At 51.8% G+C, this 25,476-nt stretch overlaps 5 pseudogenes; all 5 read left to right on the top strand.

Moving 5' to 3' along the window:
• Nucleotides 1–13,036: 13,036 nt before the first annotated feature.
• Nucleotides 13,037–13,155, top strand: LOC143932265 (5S ribosomal RNA; annotated as a pseudogene).
• A 748-nt stretch (nucleotides 13,156–13,903) lies between these two features.
• LOC143931038 (5S ribosomal RNA) lies at nucleotides 13,904–14,022 on the top strand (annotated as a pseudogene).
• A 110-nt stretch (nucleotides 14,023–14,132) lies between these two features.
• LOC143931823 (5S ribosomal RNA) lies at nucleotides 14,133–14,241 on the top strand (annotated as a pseudogene).
• Nucleotides 14,242–14,349: 108 nt separating this feature from the next.
• On the top strand, nucleotides 14,350–14,468 carry LOC143932024 (5S ribosomal RNA; annotated as a pseudogene).
• A 547-nt stretch (nucleotides 14,469–15,015) lies between these two features.
• Nucleotides 15,016–15,134, top strand: LOC143931728 (5S ribosomal RNA; annotated as a pseudogene).
• Nucleotides 15,135–25,476: the final 10,342 nt, after the last annotated feature.

A 25,476-nucleotide genomic window follows, 5' to 3' on the forward strand; every position in this document is an offset into this window, starting at 1 on the left:
ACTGACACCGTCCTCTGTCCTACTGACACCGTCCTCTGTCCTACTGACACCGTCCTCTGTCCTACTGACACCATCCACTGCCCTACTGACACCGTCCACTGCCCTACTGACACCGTCCACTGCCCTACTGACACCGTCCACTGCCCTACTGACACCGTCCACTGCCCTACTGACACCGTCCACTGCCCTACTGACACCGTCCACTGCTCTACTGACACCGTCCACTGCCCTACTGACACCGTCCACTGCCCTACTGACACCGTCCACTGCCCTACTGACACCGTCCTCTGCCCTACTGACACCGTCCTCTGCCCTACTGACACCGTCCACTGCTCTACTGACACCGTCCTCTGCTCTACTGACACCGTCCTCTGCTCTACTGACACTGTCCTCTGCTCTACTGACACCGTCCTCTGCTCTACTGACTCCGTCCTCTTCCCTACTGACTCCGTCCTCTGCTCTACTGACACCGTCCTCTGCTCTACTGACACCGTCCTCTGCTCTACTGACACCGTCCTCTGCTCTACTGACACCGTCCACTGTCCTACTGACTCCTTTTACTGCTCTACTGACTCCTTTTACTGCCCTACTGACACCATTTACTGCCCTACTGACACCATTTACTGCCCTACTGACACCGTTTACTGCTCTACTGACACCATTTACACACACCCCTCGCCCCACCATACACTATACATACACCCCCCTCCATACACTATTCATATATATAGTCCCCCCATATATACTGTTCTCCACTCCCCAGACAGCATCCATATATACAGTTCTCACCTGGTGACACCGTCCTCTTCCCTACTGACACCATCCACTGTCCTACTGACACCGTCCTCTGGTCTACTGACACCGTCCTCTGCGCTACTGACACCGTCCTCTGCGCTACTGACACCGTCCTCTGCCCTACTGACACCGTCCTCTGCCCTACTGACACCGTCCACTGTCCTACTGACACCGTCCACTGTCCTACTGACACCGTCCACTGTCCAACTGACACCATTTACTGCTCTACTGACACCATTTACTGCCCTACTGACACTGTTTACTGCCCTACTGACACCGTCCACTGCTCTACTGACACCATTTACACACACCCCTCCCCCCACCATACACCCCCCTCCCCCACCATACACTATGCATACACCCCCCTCCATACACTATCCATATATACAGTCCCCCCATATATACTGTTCTCCACTCCCCAGACAGCATCTATATATACAGTTCTCACCGGGTGACACCGTCCTCTGCCCTACTGACACCGTCCTCTGCCCTACTGACACCGTCCTCTGCCCTACTGACACCATTTACTGCTCTACTGACACTGTCCTCTGCCCTACTGACACTGTCCTCTGCCCTACTGACACTGTCCTCTGCCCTACTGACACCGTCCTCTGCCCTACTGACACCATCCTCTGCCCTACTGACACCGTCCTCTGCTCTACTGACACCGTCCTCTGCTCTACTGACACCGTCCTCTGCTCTACTGACACCGTCCTCTGCTCTACTGACACTGTCCTCTGCTCTACTGACACCATTTACTGCTCCACTGACACCATTTACTGCTCCACTGCTCTACTGACACCATTTACTGCTCTACTGACACCGTCCACTGCTCTACTGACACCGTCCACTGCTCTACTGACACCGTCCACTGCTCTACTGACACTGACCACTGCTCAACTGACACTGTCCACTGCTCTACTGACACTGTCCACTGCTCTACTGACACCGTCCACTGCTCTACCTACTGACACCGTCCACTGCTCTACTGACACCATTTACTTCTCTACTGACACCGTCCACTGCTCTACTGACACCGTCCACTGCTCTACTGACACCGTCCACTGCTCTACTGACACCATTTACTTCTCTACTGACACTGTCCACTGCTCTACTGACACCGTCCTCTGCCCTACTGACACCGTCCTCTGCCCTACTGACACCGTCCTCTGCCCTACTGACACCGTCCTCTGCCCTACTGACACCGTCCTCTGCCCTACTGACACCGTCCTCTGCTCTACTGACACCGTCCTCTGCTCTACTGACACCGTCCTCTGCTCTACTGACACCATTTACTGCTCCACTGACACCATTTACTGCTCCACTGCTCTACTGACACCATTTACTGCTCTACTGACACCGTCCACTGCTCTACTGACACCGTCCACTGCTCTACTGACACCGTCCACTGCTCTACTGACACTGACCACTGCTCTACTGACACTGACCACTGCTCTACTGACACCGTCCACTGCTCTACTGACACCGTCCACTGCTCTACTGACACCGTCCACTGCTCTACTGACACCGTCCACTGCTCTATTGACACCATTTACTGCTCTACTGACAGCATTTACTGCCCTATTGACACTTTATACTGCCTGCCCTACTGACACTGTCCGCTGCTCTACTGACACTGTCCACTGCCCTACTGACACTGTCCACTGCTCTACTTACACCATTTACTGCTCTATTGACACCGTCCACTGCTCTACTGACACCATTTACTGCTCTACTGACACCAACCACTGCTCTACTGACACCATTTACTGCCCTACTGACACTGTCCGCTCCTCTACTGACACTGTCCGCTGCTTTACTGGCACAATTTACTGCTCTAAAACACCGTCCTCTGGTCTACTGACACCATTTACTGCCCTACTGACACCATTTACTTCTCTACTGACACTGTCCACTTCTCTACTGACACCGTCCTCTGCTCTACTGACACCGTCCTCTGCTCTACTGACACCGTCCTCTGCTCCACTGACACCGTCCTCTGCTCCACTGACACCGTCCTCTGCTCCACTGCTCTACTGACACTGTCCACTGCTCTACTGACACTATTTACTGCCCTACTGACATTGTCTACTGCCTGCCCTACTGACACTGTCCACTGCCCTACTGACACTGTCCAATGCCCTACTGACACTGTCCACTGCCCTACTGACACCGTCCACTGCTCTACTGACAATGTCCACTGCTCTACTGACACCATTTACTGCCCTACTGACACTTTATACCATTTAATGCTCTACTGACACCGTCCACTGCTCTACTGACACCGTCCACTGCTCTACTGACACCGTCCACTGCTCTACTGACACCGTCCACTGCTCTACTGACACCGTTTACTGCTCTACTGACACCGTTTACTGCTCTACTGACACCGTTTACTGCTCTACTGACACCATCCACTGCTCTACTGACACCATTTACTGCTCTACTGACACCGTCCACTGCTCCACTGACACTATTTACTGCTCCACTGACACCATTTACTGCTCTACTGACACTGTCCGCTGCTCTACTGACACTGTCCGTTGCTCTACTGACACTGTCCGCTGCTCTACTGACACCATTTACTGCTCCACTGACACCATTTACTGCTCTACTGACACCGTCCGCTGCTCTACTGACACCGTCCACTGCCCTACTGACACCGTCCGGTGCCCTACTGACACTGTCCACTGCCCTACTGACACTGTCCACTGCCCTACTGACACTGTCCACTGCCCTACTGACACCATTACTGCCCTACTGACACTGTCCACTGCTCTACTGACACTGTCCACTGCCCTACTGCCCTACTGACACTGTCCACTGCTCTACTGACACTGTCCACTGCTCTACTGACACAATTTTCTGCTCTACTGACACCGTCCGCTGCTCTACTGACACCGTCCGCTGCTCTACTGGCACAATTTACTGCCCTACTGACACTGTCTACTGCCTGCCCTACTGACACTGTCCGCTGCTCTACTGACACCATTTACTGCTCTATTGACACCGTCCACTGCTCTACTGACACCAACCACTGCTCTACTGACACTGTCTACTGCCTGCCCTACTGACACTGTCCGCTGCTCTACTGACACTCTCTACTGCCTGCCCTACTGACACTGTCCGCTGCCCTACTGACACCATTTACTGCTCTACTGACACTGCCATACTGACACCATTTACTGCCCTACTGACACTGTCCACTGCCCTACTGACACTGTCCACTGCTCTACTGACACTGTCCACTGCCCTACCGACAACATTTAATGCCCTACTGACACTGTCCACTGCTCTACTGACACTGTCTACTGCTCTACTGACACCATTTACTGCCCTACTGACACTTTATACCATTTAATGCTCTACTGACACCGTCCACTGCTCTACTGACACCGTCCACTGCTCTACTGACACCGTCCACTGCTCTACTGACACCGTTTACTGCTCTACTGACACCATCCACTGCTCTACTGACACCATTTACTGCTCTACTGACACCGTCCACTGCTCTACTGACACTATTTACTGCTCCACTGACACCATTTACTGCTCTACTGACACTGTCCGCTGCTCTACTGACACTGTCCATTGCTCTACTGACACTGTCCGCTGCTCTACTGACACCATTTACTGCTCCACTGACACCATTTACTGCTCCACTGACACCATTTACTGCTCTACTGACACCGTCCGCTGCTCTACTGACACCGTCCGCTGCTCTACTGACACTGTCCGCTGCTCTACTGACACTGTCCGCTGCCCTACTGACACTGTCCACTGCCCTACTGACACTGTCCACTGCCCTACTGACACTGTCCACTGCCCTACTGACACCTTTTACTGCCCTACTGACACCATTACTGCCCTACTGACACTGTCCACTGCCCTACTGACACTGTCCACTGCTCTACTGACACTGTCCACTGCCCTACTGCCCTACTGCCCTACTGACACTGTCCACTGCTCTACTCACACTGTCCACTGCTCTACTGACACAATTTTCTGCTCTACTGACACCGTCCGCTGCTCTACTGGCACAATTTACTGCCCTACTGACACTGTCTACTGCCTGCCCTACTGACACTGTCCGCTGCTCTACTGACACCATTTACTGCTCTATTGACACCGTCCACTGCTCTACTGACACCAACCACTGCTCTACTGACACTGTCTACTGCCTGCCCTACTAACACTGTCCGCTGCTCTACTGACACTCTCTACTGCCTGCCCTACTGACACTGTCCGCTGCCCTACTGACACCATTTACTGCTCTACTGACACTGCCATACTGACACCATTTACTGCCCTACTGACACTGTCCACTGCCCTACTGACACTGTCCACTGCTCTACTGACACTGTCCACTGCCCTACCGACAACATTTAATGCCCTACTGACACTGACCACTGCTCTACTGACACTGTCTACTGCTCTACTCACACCATTTACTGCTCTATTGACACCGTCCGCTGCTCTACTGACACCGTCCGCTGCTCTACTGACACCGTCCGCTGCTCTACTGGCACCGTCCGCTGCTCTACTGGCACCGTCCGCTGCTCTACTGGCACCGTCCGCTGCTCTACTGGCACCGTCTGCTGCTCTACTGACACTGTCCGCTGCTCTACTGACACTGTCCGCTGCTCTACTGACACTGTCCGCTGCTCTACTGACACTGTCCGCTGCTCTACTGACACTGTCCGCTGCTTTACTGGCACAATTTACTGCTCTAAAACACCGTCCTCTGGTCTACTGACACCATTTACTGCCATACTGACACCATTTACTTCTCTACTGACACCGTCCTCTGCTCTACTGACACCGTCCTCTGCTCTACTGACACCGTCCTCTGCTCTACTGACACCGTCCTCTGCTCTACTGACACCGTCTTCTGCTCCACTGACACCGTCCTCTGCTCCACTGACACTGTCCTCTGCTCCACTGACACCGTCCTCTGCTCCACTGACACTGTCCTCTGCTCCTGTCAGGCCGCGTACACACGGGCGGACTGTTCGCCCAACCTTGTCTGCTGAACAGTGTTTGGGCGGACAGTCCGCTCGTGTGTGGGCTTTCAGCGGACAGTTTCAGCGGACAGTTGGACGAACAAGGTTTTTCGGAAATTCCGAAAAACTGTCCGCTGAAACCTTGTTTCAGCGAACAGTCCGCCCGTGTGTAGGCTTGTTCGACAAACTAAGTTCCGCGCATGCTCAGAAAGGATTTACACGCCGAAAGTTATAATGCAGTGTATAGGACGTCGTATTTTTCGTCCCGTCGTACGTGCCGTTCACGTCATCGCGCACGGTTTCAGCAAACTGTTCGTTCGTTGTGTGTGGCCATGTCCGTCCATGCTAAGTTTGAGCGGACTGTTCGCTCAAACTGTTGGACGGACAAAGTTGGCCGAACAGTCCGCCCGTGTGTACGCGGCCTCAGAGAGTTGCCCGTAGCGGACTTGTCACTGGGCGTGCTTCGGGGCGTCGGTGTGCTGGTGCGCGCTGGCGCTGCTAGGTGCGCGCGTTCGCGTGCGCGCCCGCTTGCGCGTTTGCGTCTGCGTGTGCGCTGGTGCGCGTGCGCGCGCGTCGGTGCGCGTTGGCGCCAATCGGCCTACTTAAGTGTTCCCCCGTGGTGTGCTCGGTGCTGTCCGATCTGCAGCTTCTTGTGACCTGTGACTTCGCTTGTGTTCCTGAACTCCTGTTTACCCGGCTCGTCCCTTGGATTTTCCTGTTTGCTGCCTGCCTTTGACCTTGGCCTGTCTCTGACCTTGCATCTGCCTGCTCCTTTGTACCATGCTGCCCGCCTGTTGCCAACCCTGCTTGTGACCCGGACTCGAACTTGCTTATGCCTTTTCTGCACTACCTGCCTGCTGTCATCTGTGCCTGTGGCTGGACCTGCTCCCACCTTCTGCTTGCATCTGCTCCTGCATCTAGCCGTGAGAGACTGTCTACCTGTCTGAACTTTGCCGTCGGATCCCTCCTTCAGCAACTAACCCGCCAGGCTCTCATACCCGTCTGCGCTCCCGTGCCTCCTGTCCATCCTATCAGGGGCCGTGAACCAGACCCGTAAGGGAGACCTTCCCCTGCTATTTCGGGCTCACCTGTCAGGTACATGGGTCTGACAGCTCCACTGCTCTACTGACACCGTCCACTGCTCTACTGACACCATTTACTGCCCTACTGACATTGTCTACTGCCTGCCCTACTGACACTGTCCACTGCCCTACTGACACTGTCCACTGCCCTACTGACACTGTCCACTGCCCTACTGACACCGTCCACTGCTCTACTGACACCATTTAATGCTCTACTGACACCGTCCACTGCTCTACTGACACCATTTACTGCTCTACTGACACCGTCCACTGCTCTACTGACACCATTTACTGCTCTACTGACACCATTTACTGCTCTGACACCATTTACTGCCCTACTGACACTTTATATTGCCTGCCCTACTGACACTGTCCGCTGCTCTACTGACACTGTCCGCTGCTCTACTGACACTGTCCGCTGCTCTACTGACACTGTCCGCTGCTCTACTGACACTGTCCACTGCTCTACTGACACTGTCCACTGCTCTACTGACACCGTCCACTGCTCTACTGACACCATTTAGTGCTCTACTGACACCGTCCACTGCTCTACTGACACCATTTACTGCTCTATTGACACCATTTGCTGCTCTATTGACACCGTCCACTGCTCTACTGACACCATTTACTGCCCTACTGACACTTTATACTGCCTGCCCTACTGACACTGCCCGCTGCTCTACTGACACCATTTACTGCTCTACTGACACTGTCCACTGCTCTACTGACACTGTCCACTGCTCTACTGACACTGTCCACTGCTCTACTGACACTGTCCGCTGCTCTACTGACACCGTCCGCTGCTCTACTGAAACTGTCCGCTGCTCTACTGAAACTGTCCGCTGCTCTACTGAAACTGTCCGCTGCTCTACTGACACCGTCCGCTGCTCTACTGACACCGTCCGCTGCTCTACTGACACCGTCCGCTGCTCTACTGACACCGTCCGCTGCTCTACTGACACTGTCCACTGCCCTACTGACACTGTCCACTGCCCTACTGACACCGTTTACTGCCCTACTGACACCATTTACTGCCCTACTGACACTGTCCACTGCCCTACTGACACTGTCCACTGCTCTACTGACACTGTCCACTGCTCTACTGACACTGTCCGCTGCCCTACTGCCACCGTCCGCTGCCCTACTGCCACCGTCCGCTGCCCTACTGCCACCGTCCGCTGCTCTACTGCCACCGTCCGCTGCTCTACTGACACCGTCCGCTGCTCTACTGACACCGTCCGCTGCTCTACTGGCACAATTTAGTGCCCTACTGACACTGTCTACTGCCTGCCCTACTGACACTGTCCACTGCTCTACTGACACCATTTACTGCTCTATTGACACCGTCCACTGCTCTACTGACACCGTCCACTGCTCTACTGACACCAACCACTGCTCTACTGACACTGTCTACTGCCTGCCCTACTGACACTGTCCGCTGCTCTACTGACACTCTCTACTGCCTGCCCTACTGACACTGTCCGCTGCCCTACTGACACCATTTACTGCTCTACTGACACTGCCATACTGACACCATTTACTGCCCTACTGACACTGTCCACTGCCCTACTGACACTGTCCACTGCCCTACTGACACTGTCCACTGCTCTACTGACACTGTCCACTGCTCTACTCACATCATTTACTGCTCTATTGACACCGTCCGCTGCTCTACTGACACCGTCTGCTGCTCTACTGGCACCGTCTGCTGCTCTACTGGCACCGTCTGCTGCTCTACTGGCACCGTCTGCTGCTCTACTGGCACCATTTACTGCCCTACTGACACTGTCTACTGCCTGCCCTACTGACACTGTCCGCTGCCCTACTGACACCATTTACTGCTCTACTGACACTGCCATACTGACACCATTTACTGCCCTACTGACACTGTCCACTGCCCTACTGACACTGTCCACTGCCCTACTGACACTGTCCACTGCCCTACTGACACTGTCCACTGCCCTACTGACACTGTCCACTGCTCTACTCACATAATTTACTGCTCTATTGACACCGTCTGCTGCTCTACTGGCACCGTCTGCTGCTCTACTGGCACCGTCTGCTGCTCTACTGGCACCGTCTGCTGCTCTACTGGCACCGTCTGCTGCTCTACTGGCACCGTCTGCTGCTCTACTGGCACCGTCTGCTGCTCTACTGGCACCGTCTGCTGCTCTACTGGCACCGTCCGCTGCTCTACTGGCACCGTCCACTGCTCTACTGACACCATTTACTGCCCTACTGACACTGTCTACTGCCTGCCCTACTGACACTGTCCGCTGCTCTACTGACACCATTTACTGCTCTATTGACACCGTCCACTGCTCTACTGACACCAACCACTGCTCTACTGACACTGTCTACTGCCTGCCCTACTGACACCGTCCGCTGCTCTACTGACACTCTCTACTGCCTGCCCTACTGACACTGTCCGCTGCCCTACTGACACCATTTACTGCTCTACTGACACTGCCCTACTGACACCATTTACTGCCCTACTGACACTGTCTACTGCCTGCCCTACTGACACTGTCCGCTGCTCTACTGACACCATTTACTGCTCTATTGACACCGTCCACTGCTCTATTGACACCGTCCACTGCTCTACTGACACCGTCCACTGCTCTACTGACAATAACCACTGCTCTACTGACACTGTCTACTGCCTGCCCTACTGACACCCTCCGCTGCTCTGACACTCTCTACTGCCTGCCCTACTGACACTGTCCGCTGCCCTACTGACACCATTTACTGCTCTACTGACACTGCCCTACTGACACCATTTACTGCCCTACTGACACTGTCCACTGCCCTACTGACACTGTCCACTGCCCTACTGACACTGTCCACTGCTCTACTGACACTGTTCACTGCCCTACCGACAACATTTAATGCCCTACTGACACTGTCCACTGCTCTACTGACACTGTCCACTGCTCTACTCACACCATTTACTGCTCTACTGACACCGTCTGCTGCTCTACTGGCACCGTCTGCTGCTCTACTGGCACCGTCTGCTGCTCTACTGGCACCGTCTGCTGCTCTACTGGCACCGTCCGCTGCTCTACTGGCACCGTCCACTGCTCTACTGGCACCGTCCGCTGCTCTACTGGCACCGTCCACTGCTCTACTGACACCATTTACTGCCCTACTGACACTGTCTACTGCCTGCCCTACTGACACTGTCCACTGCTCTACTGACACCATTTACTGCTCTATTGACATCGTCCACTGCTCTACTGACACCAACCACTGCTCTACTGACACTGTCTACTGCCTGCCCTACTGACACCGTCCGCTGCTCTACTGACACTCTCTACTGCCTGCCCTACTGACACTGTCCGCTACCCTACTGACACAATTTACTGCTCTACTGACACTGCCCTACTGACACCATTTACTGCCCTACTGACACTGTCCACTGCCCTACTGACACTGTCCACTGCTCTACTGACACTGTCCACTGCCCTACCGACAACATTTAATGCCCTACTGACACTGTCCACTGCTCTACTGACTCTGTCCACTGCTCTACTCACACCATTTACTGCTCTATTGACACCGTCCGCTGCTCTACTGACACCGTCTGCTGCTCTACTGGCACCGTCTGCTGCTCTACTGGCACCGTCTGCTGCTCTACTGGCACCGTCCGCTGCTCTACTGGCACCATTTACTGCTCTACTGACACTGTCCGCTGCTCTACTGACACTGTCCGCTGCTCTACTGACACCGTCCTCTGCTCCACTGACACCATTTACTGCTCCACTGACACCATTTACTGCTCCACTGACACCATTTACTGCTCTACTGACACTGTCCGCTGCTCTACTGACACTGTCCGCTGCTCTACTGACACTGTCCGCTGCTCTACTGACACTGTCTGCTGCTCTACTGACACTGTCTGCTGCTCTACTGACACCGTCCGCTGCTCTACTGACACCGTCCGCTGCTCTACTGACACTGTCTACTGCCTGCTCTACTGACACTGTCCGCTGCTCTACTGACACTGTCCGCTGCTCTACTGACACCGTCCTCTGCTCCACTGACACCATTTACTGCTCCACTGACACTGTCCGCTGCTCTACTGACACTGTCCGCTGCTCTACTGACACTGTCCGCTGCTCTACTGACACCGTCCGCTGCTTTACTGACACCGTCCGCTGCTCTACTGACACTGTCTACTGCCTGCTCTACTGACACTGTCCGCTGCTCTACTGACACCATTTACTGCTCTATTGACACCATCCATTGCTCTACTGACACTGTCCACTGCCCTACTGACACTGTCCACTGCCCTACTGACACTGTCCGCTGCTCTACTGACACTGTCCGCTGCTCTACTGACACTGTCCGCTGCTCTACTGACACTGTCTGCTGCTCTACTGACACTGTCCGCTGCTCTACTGACACTGTCCGCTGCTCTACTGACACTGTCCGCTGCTCTACTGACACCGTCCGCTGCTTTACTGACACCGTCCGCTGCTCTACTGACACTGTCTACTGCCTGCTCTACTGACACTGTCCACTGCCCTACTGACACCATTTACTGCCCTACTGACACTGTCCACAGCCCTACTGACACTTTCCACTGCTCTACAGACACTGTCCAATGCCCTACCGACAACATTTAATGCCCTACTGACACTGTCCACTGCTCTACTGACACTGTCCACTGCCCTACTGACACTGTCCACTGCCCTACTGACACTGTCCACTGCCCTACTGACACTGTCCACTGCTCTACTGACACTGTCCACTGCTCTACTGACACCATTTACTGCTCTACTGACACCGTCCGCTGCTCTACTGACACCGTCCACTGCTCTACTGGCACCGTCCGCTGCTCTACTGGCACCGTCCGCTGCTCTACTGGCACCGTCTGCTGCTCTACTGGCACCGTCTGCTGCTCTACTGGCACCGTCCGCTGCTCTACTGACACCATTTACTGTCCTACTGACATTGTCCGCTGCTCTACTGACACCATATACTGCTCTACTGACACCGTCCACTGCTCTACTGACACCGTCCACTGCTCTACTGACACCGTCCACTGCTCTACTGACACCAACCACTGCTCTACTGACACCAACCACTGCTCTACTGCCTGCCCTGCTGACACTGTCTACTGCCTGCCCTACTGACACTGTCCACTGCCCTACTGACACCATTTACTGCCCTACTGACACTGTCCACTGCCCTACTGACACCATTTACTGCTCTACTGACACTGTCCACTGTTCTACTGACACTGTCCACTGTTCTACTGACACTGTCCACTGTTCTACTGACACTGTCCACTGCTCTACTGACACCATTTACTGCCCTACTGACACTGTTCACTGCTCTACTGACACCATTTACTGCCCTACTGACACTGTCCACTGCCCTAATGACACCATTTACTGCTCTACTGACACTGTACACTGCCCTACTGACACCATTTATTGCCCTACTGACACCGTCCACTGCTCTACTGGCTGACAGTGTCCACTTTTAAGGTAGGCTATATTCACTGACATTTCTTTTATTAATCGAATCATATTTTATGGGTACACTAAATGCTTTTGTTTAATCATGCCCCTTTAAGTCCCCCCACTTTTAATCAGTTTTAATTGAAGAAGAAAGGAGGAAAAAAGAGGAGAAAAAGAAAAAAGTAAGGAAAAGCAGATATGTCCACTAATAAAGGGTTAAGTCAATACTGCCCTTATTGAGTCCTTATTAAGGTATTAGTGGCGTAACCCAATAGCATATACAAACAAAAAACGCAGTTCGATTAGCACGGACTGTAAAAGAGGTTACTTTAGGCACCAAAAAATTCTTTACCTCCAAAGATAAGGTTAATTGAAAATATATAATTTATTTAAAATTTCAAATACCATTATTAACCATAATTTCATTATTAAAAAATCTTTGGAGGTAAAGAATTTTTTGGTGCCTAAAGTAACCTCTTTTTCTTGATCATACATCACGGGACACAGGAGCTCATTACATAGTGGGTTATATAGTCACCTCTGGTGATTGGACACTGGTTAACCCCAAATGCCCTTGCTCCTGGGTGCAGGACCAATTTTTGCTTTTCTAGACGATGGGGACATGGCTGCTTTTAAGAGGGAGGTGAGTATAGCACCGTCAAGAGGGTTGAGAGTGGCCAGCAAGATCGCCTACAGCCACATCACCCTGAATGTGCCAGATCTCGTCTGATCTTGGATGCTAAGCAGGGTCAGGCCTGGTTAGTACTGGGATGGGAGACCGCCTGCGAATACCAGGTGCCGTAGGCTTTTTTAATATGTTGTTGGCATCAACGACCTGTTTTATTTTTCTGCTTGTTTGCTGAGGTGACCATCTTGGCGTTTGTCAAGAGGGTTGAGAGTGGGCAACAAGATCGCCTGTGGCCACATCACCCTAAATGCAAGCGATCTTGTCTGATCTCGGATGCTAAGTAGGGTCGCTCTTGGTTAGTACCTGGATGGGAGACGGCCTGGGAATACCGGATGGCGTCGACTTTTTTTTAATATGTTGTTGGCCTCGACGACCTGTTTTATTATTCTGCTTGTTTGCAGAGGTTACCATCTTGGCATTTGTCAAGAGGTTTGAGAGTGGCCAGCAAGATCACCTGTGGCCAATTCACCCTGTATGCGCTCGATCTCATCTGATCTTGGATGCTAAGCAGGGTCGCGCTTGGTTAGTACCTGGATGAGAGACGGCCTGGGAATACCGGGTGGCGTAGACTTTTTTTTAATATGTTGTTGGCCTCGACGACCTGTTTTATTATTCTGCTTGTTTGCAGATGTTACCGTCTTGGCATTTGTCAAGAGGGTTGAGAGTGGCAAGCAAGATCGCCTACGGCCACATCACCCTGTTAGGACATGGTTAGGACATGGATGGGAGATCGTCTGGGAATAGCAGGTGCCGTAAGCTTTTTTTTAATATGTTCTTGGCGTCGATGACCTGTTTTATTTTTCTGCTTATTTGCCGACGTAACCATCTTGGCATTTGTCAAGAGGGTTGAGAGTGACCAGCAAGATCGGCCATGGCCACATCACCCAGAATGCGCCAGATCTCGTCTGATCTCTGATGCTAAGCAGGGTCGGGCCTGGTTAGTACCTGAATGGGAGACTGCCTGGGAATGCCAGGTGCAGTAGGCTTTTTTTAAATATGTTGTTAGCGTCGTCTACCTGTTTTTTATTTTTTTGCTTGTTTGCCGAGGTGACCATGTTGGCATTTGTCAAGAGGGTTGAGAGAGGCCTGCAAGATCGCCTACAGCCACATCACCCTGAATGTGCCTGATCTCGTATGCTAAGCAGGGTGGGGCCTGATTAGTACCTGGATGGGAGACCTCCTGGGAATACCAGGTGCGGTAGGCTTTTTTTTAATATGTTGTTGGCATCGACGACCTGTTTTATTTTTCTGCTTGTTTGCCGAGGTTACCACCTTAGCGTTTGTCAAGAGGGTTGAGAGTGGCCAGCAAGATCGCCTATGTCTACATCACCCTGAGTGTGCCCAATCTCGTCTGATCTCAGATGCTAAGCAGGGTCGAGTCTGGATAGTACCTGGATGGGAGACCACCTAGGAATACCATGTGGTGTTGGCTTTTTTTTAATATGTTGTTGGTGACGACGACCTGTTTAATTTTTCTGCTTGTTTGCCTCGGTGACAATCTTGGTGTTTGTCAAGAGGGTTTAGAGTGGCCAGCAAGAACGCCTATGACCAAATCACCCTGAATGCCCCAGATCTTGTCTGATCTCGGATGCTAAGTAGGGTCAGGCCTGGTTGGTACCTGGATGGTAGACCGCCTGAGAATTCCAGGGGCCATAGCCTTTTTTTAATATGTTGTTGGCATTTGATCAGAGGGTTGAGAGTGGCCAGCAAGATCGCCTACGGCCACATCACCCTGAATGCTTTTTTTTAATATGTTGGCGTCGACGACCTGTTTTATTATTCTGCTTGTTTGCAGAGGTTACCATCTTGGCCAACCATGTGGTTGGCCAAGATGGGAGACGGCCTGGGAATACCAGGTGCCGTAGGCTTTTTTTTTTTAATATGTTGTTGGCGTCGATGACCTGTTTTATTTTTCTGCTTGTTTGCCATGGTGACCATCTTGGCATTTGTCAAGAGGGTTGAGAGTGGCAAGTAAGATTGCCTACGGCCACATCACCCAGAATGCGCCCGATCTTGTCTGATCTGGGATGCTAAGCAGGGTCGGGCCTGATTAGTGCCTGGATTGCAGACTGCATGGGAATACCAGGTGCCGTAGGCTTTTTTTTTATATGTTGTTGGCGTCGACGACCTGTTTTATTTTTCTGCTTGTTTGCCAAGGTTACCATCTTGGCGTTTGTCAAGAAGGTTGAGATTGGCCAGCAAGAGCGCCAACGGCCACATCCCCCCGAATGAGCCCAATCTCATCCCCAAACCCTTTTTAGGACAATATCTTGCATATTAGCCATTAAAATTAGCACTTTTTATTTCGAACGTTCGAGTCCCATAGACTTCAATGGGGTTCTAAAGTTCATACGAATTTGCAGTCTGTTCGAAAGTTCTGGTGCGAACCGAACCGGGGGGTGTTCAGCTCATCCCCAATGTACATGTTTTCTGGAGCACCTCCCCCAAAAGAGAAGTCCTTCCAGCATGACTGTAAGAATAGCAGGAACAGTCCTAAAAGTCCAGAACTAGAGGACAGCCGTTCATGATGGTACTGCAAGAAACAGAAGAAAGTACATCCTCAGACTAAACAAATTATCTGTACATTCTGCTAACAGGAGGTTATAATCCTGCTGGCAAAAAAAAAACTTTGTACATAAAAGTTTGTGAAGGAGGAGCCCCTCCACAGTAATGATGCCACATGACACTAGGCCTCACCCAAGGATCTTCTTCAGGAGAATATTACTGGAAGCAGATTAGGGAACTAGTCCACAAGAAAGGAATTTAAGGGGTAGCAGACCCTTGTTTGCAGCTAGAGTTTGGTGAACAGTTTGAGCCAAGCAAAAGTTCGGCCCGAACATCGCCTGTTTGGCGAACACCTGAATTTGCGGGGCTCTCTCAGGGATTTTTCCCCCTGCCAAGAACCCTACAATGCACAGTGCATAGTAGGGCCCTGATTGGCTGAAGCAATGCATCTGACCACTGGTCAGGTGCAAAGCTTCACCTAATCGGTGCACAGAACACTGTCAGAGCCATGATTGGACAAAGTCATGAAGACTTTGCTCAATGATTTCTCAGTGATCATAGTCCCACCCCACACTATAAAAGATTCCTTCCCACAGGAAGCTTTTTCAGTGTGTTGTTGGAGTGGCGATAGATAGAGCAGGGCTCAGTTTGCTACTAGAGAGTTAGTGTGTTATTGTGGCTCAGGGTAAAGTGTTAGTATAGTGTGAGTATAATTTGAGTATAGTGTGTCAATATTGTGTAGTTTCAGTGTAGGGTTTCAGTATGGTGTGAGTATAGTGTACTGTGTCAGTATAGTGGGATTATAGTGTAGTGTGTCCTTCCTAAGTCCACAAACACAAGACCAATATTTTGGCTATAGCACGATCAGCTTGTGGTTAACCCCTTCCCACCCACCATATAACAAAATTACATCTGAGAAGTGGTTTCATTATCCTGACTGGGCGACATATGACGTCCAACAGGATAAGAAGCGATCGCGTCCCCGTGAGGGCATGCATCGCAACGATCGGTGGTGTGGTGTGTCAGTTTGACATACCGCATCTTCGATTGAGCTAAAGAGCCTCTGACATATGTTCTTTACCACGTGATCAGCTGTGTCCAATCGCAACAAATGTTAGATGACATGCTAGTAAATTTTTGGCAGACAACGGTCTGTTGTCAGATATTTGCATCGTATGTACACAAGCTCCTCGCACAAAAGTCCAAAGTACAAACAATCAATGCTCACCAAACATGACATTAGCAGAAGGTGCCCAAAGGGTGGCACTCAAGAGCTGAAATTCCACGTAGTACATCACTGCATTCGTGTATGTTGGCCGACAATTGTGTACAATCTTGTATGCAGGACAAGTTCACGGCACACGCCTTTTAGACAAAAGTCTGACGTTTTGTTGGCCAACAATCCGATCATGTGTACGAGGCTTAAGGCTTGGTAGACAGATGTGGCTCGCAGCAGGAGTCCAGTTATAGTCCATTCACACAGGGGCAACATGACTTCGAGCGAGACTTTGGGAGGCAACTTGGACACGACTTGAGTATAAATCACAGCATGATTTGAGGCAACTTATAAGGCAACTTGAAGTTGCTTCCAGGACAGGGGACTTTACCAGTGGTCAATCACATAATAATCAGCTCTGTGGGAGGGAGGGGCTTGCCTATTTTTACTTCCTGGAAAGTTGCTTCAGTTAAGACAGGGGATCAGACTTGGAGGCAACTTCTATTGAAATCAATGGGTACAAGTTGCCTAGAAGTCAGATTGAAGTAGTACAGGAACCTTTTCTGAAGTCGGAGCGACTTCAGTAGTGTACATTAAGACAGCTCTCATTCACTTACATTGATTTTATCATGTTGTGCGACTTGAGGCAACTTGGGGCGACTTCAAGTCAGATCCAAAGTTGCTCTTGTGTGAATGGACTCTTAGAGCCCATTCACACAGGGGCAACACGACTTGTAGGCGACTTGAGTCAGGCAACTTGGACACGACTTGAGTTAAGATCACAGCGCGACTTGGGACGACTTCAAAACGACTTGTGATGACTTCAAGCCCGACTTGGGACGACTTACAAGTCGCCCCAGGCCAGGCGACTTTTGCCGAGGCCAAGCAGAGAATGAGCTCAAGGGGCAACTCCACGGCAAATTTCTGAAAAAAATTTGGCGTGGGTTCCCCCTCCGAGAGCATACCAGGCCCTTAGGTCTGGTATGGATTCCAAGGGGAACCCCCTACGCCGAAAAAACGGCGTGGGGGTCCCCCCCAGATCCACACCAGACCCTTATCCGAGCACGCTACCCGGCCGGCCAGGAAAGGGGGTGGGGACGAGCGGGCGGCCCCCCCCCTCCTGAGCCGTACCAGGCCGCGTGCCCTCAACATGGGGGGGTGCCTTGGGGGAGGGGGGGCGTGCGGCCCCCCCACCCCAAAGCACCTTGTCCCCATGTCGATGAGGACAAGGGCCTCTTCCCGACAACCCTGGCCGTTGGTTGTCGGGGTCTGCGGGCGGGGGGCTTATCGGAATCCGGGAGCCCCCTTTAATAAGGGGGCCCCCGGATACCGGCCCCCCACCCTATGTGAATGAGTATGGGGTACAATGTACCCCTACCCATTCACCTGTGGAAAAAAAGTACAAAAAAAAACACAACACAGGGAAAAAATATTTTATTGCACAGCTCCGGGGGTCTTCCGTCTTCGGGGGTCTTCTCGCCGGACTCCTCCGCTATCTTCTTGTAGCTCTTTTACTAGCGGAGGAGTCCGGCTTTCTTCCTCCCCGCCGCCGGCCTCTTCTCCCGACTTCGGGGGTCTTGTCCCCCTCTTCGGTTCTTCTGCCGGGCCACCGCGCCTTCTTATAGCTCTTTTACAGGCGGTGGCCCGGTCTTCTGTCGTCGCCGCCGCCGCCGCCGCCGCCTTCCGTTCTTCTTCTTCTTCTTCTTCTCCAGGAGATGTTGACACGACGCTCTCTCCGGCCGGAATGCCAGAGCCGCCCTGCGCTGCCACTTATATAGGGACAATGGGGCGGTGTCACATGGGTTGATGTCACATGGGTTGGTCACATGGGTTGATGTCACATGGTGACCCCGCCCCCTTACCATGTGACATCAACCCATGTGACCAACCCATGTGACATCAACCCATGTGACACCGCCCCATTGTCCCTATATAAGTGGCAGCGCAGGGCGGCTCTGGCATTCCGGCCAGAGAGAGCGTCATGTCAACATCTCCTGGAGAAGAAGAAGAAGAACGGAAGGCGGCGGCGGCGGCGACGACAGAAGACCGGGCCACCGCCTGTAAAAGAGCTATAAGAAGGCGCGGTGGCCCGGCAGAAGAACCGAAGAGGGGGACAAGACCCCCGAAGTCGGGAGAAGAGGCCGGCGGCGGGGAGGAAGAAAGCCGGACTCCTCCGCTAGTAAAAGAGCTACAAGAAGATAGCGGAGGAGTCCGGCGAGAAGACCCCCGAAGACGGAAGACCCCCGGAGCTGTGCAATAAAATATTTTTTCCCTGTGTTGTGTTTTTTTTTTGTACTTTTTTTCCACAGGTGAATGGGTAGGGGTACATTGTACCCCATACTCATTCACATAGGGTGGGGGGCCGGTATCCGGGGGCCCCCTTATTAAAGGGGGCTCCCGGATTCCGATAAGCCCCCCGCCCGCAGACCCCGACAACCAACGGCCAGGGTTGTCGGGAAGAGGCCCTTGTCCTCATCGACATGGGGACAAGGTGCTTTGGGGTGGGGGGGCCGCACGCCCCCCCTCCCCCAAGGCACCCCCCCATGTTGAGGGCACGCGGCCTGGTACGGCTCAGGAGGGGGGGGGCCGCCCGCTCGTCCCCACCCCCTTTCCTGGCCGGCCGGGTAGCGTGCTCGGATAAGGGTCTGGTGTGGATCTGGGGGGGACCCCCACGCCGTTTTTTCGGCGTAGGGGGTTCCCCTTGGAATCCATACCAGACCTAAGGGCCTGGTATGCTCTCGGAGGGGGAACCCACGCCAAATTTTTTTCAGAAATTTGCCGTGGAGTTCCCTTTTGAGAGCTGATAATTCTGTCAAAGTCGCCTCCGTATAGACGGAGATCCGACTTGGAGGCGATCTCCATTGAAATCAATGGGTACCGGTCGCCTACAAGTCGGATAGAAGTAGTACAGGAACCTTTTCTGAAGTCGGAGCGACTTCAGTAGTGTGCATTAAGACGGCTCTCATTCACTTACATTGCTTTTTAAATGTTGTCCGACCTGAGGCGACCTGAGGCGACTAGGGGCGACCTGAAGTCGGATCAGGAGTTGCCCCTGTGTGAATGGGCTCTTAGAGTTGCCCTCTCATCCCTTTAAAGCCAAACACATGTGAATTTCATGGGTTCTGTGGCTGATTCAGGTGGTAATTAAAGTCACTTGGTGCCTTATCTGCATTAAATTGGTTTCAGAACCTGTGTAATTCATATGTGTTTGGGTTTAAAGGGATGAGGTGGCAACTCTAGGTAAAGTGAGGCCAAATTTTTACCTGAATTCTGCCCTGAAATGGAGCCAAAGACGCACAGGACCCCTGTGCAAGCCGCTCCACAGCCACCGGAGACACGTGAACAAGCTCCATAGTAGAGTTGCCACCTCATCCCTTTAAACCTGAACACACATGAATTACACAGGTTCTGAGGCTAATTTCATGCCGATAAGGCACCAAGTGAGTTTAATTATCACCTTAATCAGCCACACAAACTGTGCAATTAATATGTGTTCAAATTTACAGGGATGAGGTGGCAACCCTAATCCATAGAGAGTCGGTCACAATCTCCTGATATGCAAATTGGCTGTGGGGAAACCCGTTTCCAGTTCACACTAGTGTGAATCCAGTTTTATAGCTGTAAAGAGTGGGTCAACTCAATATTGAACCCTACAGACTAAGACTGGAATACCATTAAAGTTCATGTGCGTGTAAAGGCAGGTGTCCCAATACTTTTGACAATATAGTATTTATATTATAAGACCTAGAAACAAATCTGGCAGAACATTGTGCTGGGTTATAGGGTTAACCTTAGCAACATCAACACCAGTAATTAATCAGATACTCACTCACTGATTCAGGGATGTGTTGGAGAAGGTGGATCCTCACATTCAGTTTGTCTAATGCCGCGTACACACGAGCGGACTGTATGGCGTACTTAGTCCGTCATACAATCCGACGGACAGTTGTGTACCACCCTCCTTGCTTCTCACAGACTGAGGGGCCCCTCCGCAGGACTCACCCCCCTGACCGAGTACTGCGCTGTGCTGCTGCTGACCGCTCTGCCCTGTGTCACTCACAAAGTGATCAGAGTAAAAACCGCGCTGTTCTGAGGTACACAGACCCAGCACTAGAGGTAAACTGTGCCGGCCATCCTAGCAAAAGAATAACCAAGTAAATGGCCGCCAAACTTTGTAGAAAAAGGCTGATGGCACATACACTGCATAATACTACAGGAAAATGGCCACGGCCTCAGCAAAATGGTGGCAGCCTCTCCTCATGTACAATAGCCCAAGCACCGAACAGTGAAGAAAAAAGGTCAGTAAAGAAAAAATGGACCCTAACAGCCAGCCCAGCACCCCGCCAAAGTACGGAGCCCTCCCGAAGGACCCCCGGGCAGGTACATACACCACACCTCATGCCCAGTCACACAGCGGCCCCAGCAGAGGCAAGAGGGAATGAGGGATAGGGAGAGAAGAAAGGGAGTGTGAAAGACCCCCTAGTTGACCTCCCAGGGAATGACCAGCTGCTCTATTCTACTGAGGCAGGGAGAGCCATAATTACCCCTCCTGTCGGGATTGCTGGATGCATTCCAACACAGACCCATCACCCGAGCAGTACGGGGTGGCTGTTGGCCATGGCACACTGTGACACGGACAGCAGTAGCCTGGTCATATGTGTGCCCTGGAGCATATAGCTCACTGGCTGCCCCTGGAGCAGAAAGGGGCATGTCGTGGCCGACCGAGCACGTAGCTAGGGTCTGATCACGCTCGATGGCCAGGCTGGGGAGACTACAAGAATCTATATTATCCAGACTGTCACCCAGCCTGGCTGCTGATTGTAGATCACAGGATCAAAATTGCAGAAAAAAAATGAAAAAATTCCCAAGACCAATGAGGGGGCCCTCAGTGAAGCAGGTCCTTCTACACTAGGCAGAAATGGTGGCACAGTGGTGTAGTGGTTAGCACTCTCACCTAGCAGTAAGAAGGTCACTGGTTCAAATCCCAACCATGACACTACCTGCCTGGAGTTTGCATGTTCTCCCTGTGCCTGCGTGGGTTTCCTCTGGGTACTCCGGTTTCCTCCCACAATCCAAAGACATGCAGGTAGGTTAATTGGCTTCTGTCCAAAATTGGCCCTAGTATATGAATGCGGACCTTGGATTGTGGACTCCTTGAGGATAGGGACCGATGTGGGTGTAGCAATGTACAGGGAAGGGGACCATTGTAGACACTCACTCAGGTTGAACTGGATGGACTGGTGTCTTTATTCAACCTAACTAACTATGAAACTATGAAATAAAACTGAGCTGCAGGAAGCAGGGTGGGGGGGGGGGGGTTATAGCCAGAGGGACCACCCCCTGGGCGGTGCTGTGCAGTCTTGCTGTTTTTACATATTTTACATGTTCTGCCTAGTCCTCTCCTGAAGGTGGCGTGATAACCCTAAGGTCAAGAATTAAAGGAAGCTGTGTCCGTCAATGAACGAAAGAGAAATATATTTTACCAAAACATGAAAACATTCAACATTCTGGGTCCATTCACACAGGGGCAACTCCTGATCCGACTTCAGGTCGCCCCTAGTCGCCTCAGGTCGGACAACATTTAAAAAGCAATGTAAGTGAATGAGAGCCGTCTTAATGCACACTACTGAAGTCGCTCCGACTTCAGAAAAGGTTCCTGTACTACTTCTATCCGACTTGTAGGCGACCGGTACCCATTGATTTCAATGGAGATCGCCTCCAAGTCGGATCTCCGTCTATACGGAGGCGACTCTGACAGAATTATCAGCTCTCAAGAGGGAACTCCACGACAAATTTCTGAAAAAAATTTGGTGTGGGTTCCCCCTCCAAGAGCATACCAGGCCCTTAGGTCTGGTATGGATTCCAAGGGGAACCCCCTACGCCGAAAAAACGGCGTGGGGGTCCCCCCCAGATCCACACCAGACCCTTATCCGAGCACGCTACCCGGCCGGCCAGGAAAGGGGGTGGGGACGAGCGGGCGCCCCCCCCCTCCTGAGCCGTACCAGGCCGCGTGCCCTCAACATGGGGGGGTGCCTTGGGGGAGGGGGGGCGTGCGCCCCCCCACCCCAAAGCACCTTGTCCCCATGTTGATGAGGACAAGGGCCTCTTCCCGACAACCCTGGCCGTTGGTTGTCGGGGTCTGCGGGCGGGGGGCTTATCGGAATCCGCGAGCCCCCTTTAATAAGGGGGCCCCCGGATCCCGGCCCCCCACCCTATGTAAATGAGTATGGGGTACAATGTACCCCTACCCATTCACCTGTGAAATAAAGTACAAAAAAAACATAACACAGGGTTAAAATATTTTATTGCACAGCTCCGGGGGTCTTCCGTCTTCGGGGTTCTTCTCGCCGGACTCCTCCGCTATCTTCTTGTAGCTCTTTTGCTAGCGGAGGAGTCCGGCTTTCTTCCTCGCCGCCGGCCTCTTCTTCCGACTTCGGGGGTCTTGTCCCCCTCTTCGGTTCTTCTGCCGGGCCACCGCTCCTTCTTATAGCTCTTTTAGAGGCGGTGGCACGGTCTTCTGTCGCCGCCGCCGCCGCCGCCTTCCGTTCTTCTTCTTCTTCTCCAGGAGATGTTGACACGACGCTCTCTCCGGCCACAATGCCAGGGACGCGCTCCGCTGCCACTTATATAGGGACAATGGGGCGGTGTCACATGGGTTGATGTCACATGGGTTGGTCACATGGGTTGATGTCACATGGTGACCCCGCCCCCTTACCATGTGACATCAACCCATGTGACCAACCCATGTGACATCAACCCATGTGACACCGCCCCATTGTCCCTATATAAGTGGCAGCGCAGCGCGTCCCTGGCATTGCGGCCGGAGAGCTCGTCGAGTCAACATCTCCAGGAGAAGAAGAAGGAGAAGAACGGAAGGCGGCGGCGGCGACGGCGGCGACAGAAGACCGGGCCACCGCCTCTAAAAGAGCTATAAGAAGGCGCGGTGGCCCGGCAGAAGAACCGAAGAGGGGGACAAGACCCCCGAAGTCGGGAGAAGAGGCCGGCGGTGAGGAAGAAAGCCGGACTCCTCCGCTAGCAAAAGAGCTACAAGAAGATAGCGGAGGAGTCCGGCGAGAAGACCCCCGGAGCTGTGCAATAAAATATTTTTTCCCTGTGTTGTGTTTTTTTTTGTACTTTTTTTTTCACAGGTGAATGGGTAGGGGTACATTGTACCCCATACTCATTCACATAGGGTGGGGGGCCGGTATCCGGGGGCCCCCTTATTAAAGGGGGCTCCCGGATTCCGATAAGCCCCCCGCCCGCAGACCCCGACAACCAACGGCCAGGGTTGTCGGGAAGAGGCCCTTGTCCTCATCGAAATGGGGACAAGGTGCTTTGGGGTGGGGGGGCCGCACGCCCCCCCTCCCCCAAGGCACCCCCCCATGTTGAGGGCACGCGGCCTGGTACGGCTCAGGAGGGGGGGGGCCGCCCGCTCGTCCCCACCCCCTTTCCTGGCCGGCCGGGTAGCGTGCTCGGATAAGGGTCTGGTGTGGATCTGGGGGGCCTAAGGGCCTGGTATGCTCTCGGAGGGGGAACCCACGCCAAATTTTTTTCAGAAATTTGGCGTGGAGTTCCCCCTTGAGCTCATTCTCTGCTTGGCCACGGCAAAAGTCGCCTGGCCTGGGGCGACTTGTAGGTCGTCCCAAGTCAGGTTGAAGTCATCACAAGTCGTGTTGAAGTCGTCCCAAGTTGCGCTGTGATCTTAACTCAAGTCGTGTACAAGTTGCCTCACTCAAGTCGCCTACAAGTCGTGTTGCCCCTGTGTGAACGGACCCTCTAGCATCCTTAAAAAAAACAACAACAAAAAAAAAACAGATTAAGCAGAAGCAACATTGTTGCAAAGACAATTTATTCCAGAGAAAGATAAATTTTCTCTCAACAAGAAAAGTATTTTCATGTCCTTTACTCCTCTGTAGAGCTGCCACGACATGTCAATGTAATCAACTACGTAAATACGCAAGAATCTGACCACTATGCCACTTGAAGATCGACACACAGCTGAAAACATTGCTAACTGGGTAGAAAAAGCAGCTGAAAAGTTTGAGATATCCATGGCCAATGTAAATGTAGTTAAGAAAAACGGGGAAAAACACTGCGCTAAAGCCAAAAGTGAAAGAGTCGGCTGCTAACACTCAAACAAAGCTTAGTGAAAGTAAACGAAAATTAGTGTAGCGCTAGTAAGTAAATTAGTATGGGGGATCTGTGACTGAATATAGGAAATGGCAATGAAGACTAATCCCATAAAGCACACATGTGAGATAATGTGCATGTGTAAATTGAAAAAAACTAAATATGAAATGATAAACAAATAAAACTAAAATCAGCAATTCACTAGATATGTGGATTCAGTATTTTCTCTTTCAATAATTTTTATTGAATTTCATTCTTTGGTAAATACATCATGTATAGACAGAAAATAGAAGTAAAGCAAAAACATAACATAAAAAAAACAGAGAATTCAAATGAAGCAGGATGCATCAATCAGAAAAAAAAAAGTCAAGATATACAAGGTATCTTATACAGATATAATTGGGGCTATTATATGTCAAGAAGGGCTTGGAGTGTAAAGATCCACTTCATTGAAAATTTGTAATAAAGATGTATATAAGAAAAAGGGACACAAAAATTAAAAAAAATATATATATATGTAAATATATATATATATAAATATACATACAGAAACATAGATAAAAAAAAGGAAGGAATTTGATTAGATTTA

Source organism: Lithobates pipiens, unplaced genomic scaffold, assembly GCF_037356315.1.
Source record: "Lithobates pipiens isolate NorthernLeopardFrog02 unplaced genomic scaffold, aLitPip1_a1.2 Scaffold_25, whole genome shotgun sequence".
Lineage (NCBI taxonomy): Eukaryota > Metazoa > Chordata > Amphibia > Anura > Ranidae > Lithobates > Lithobates pipiens.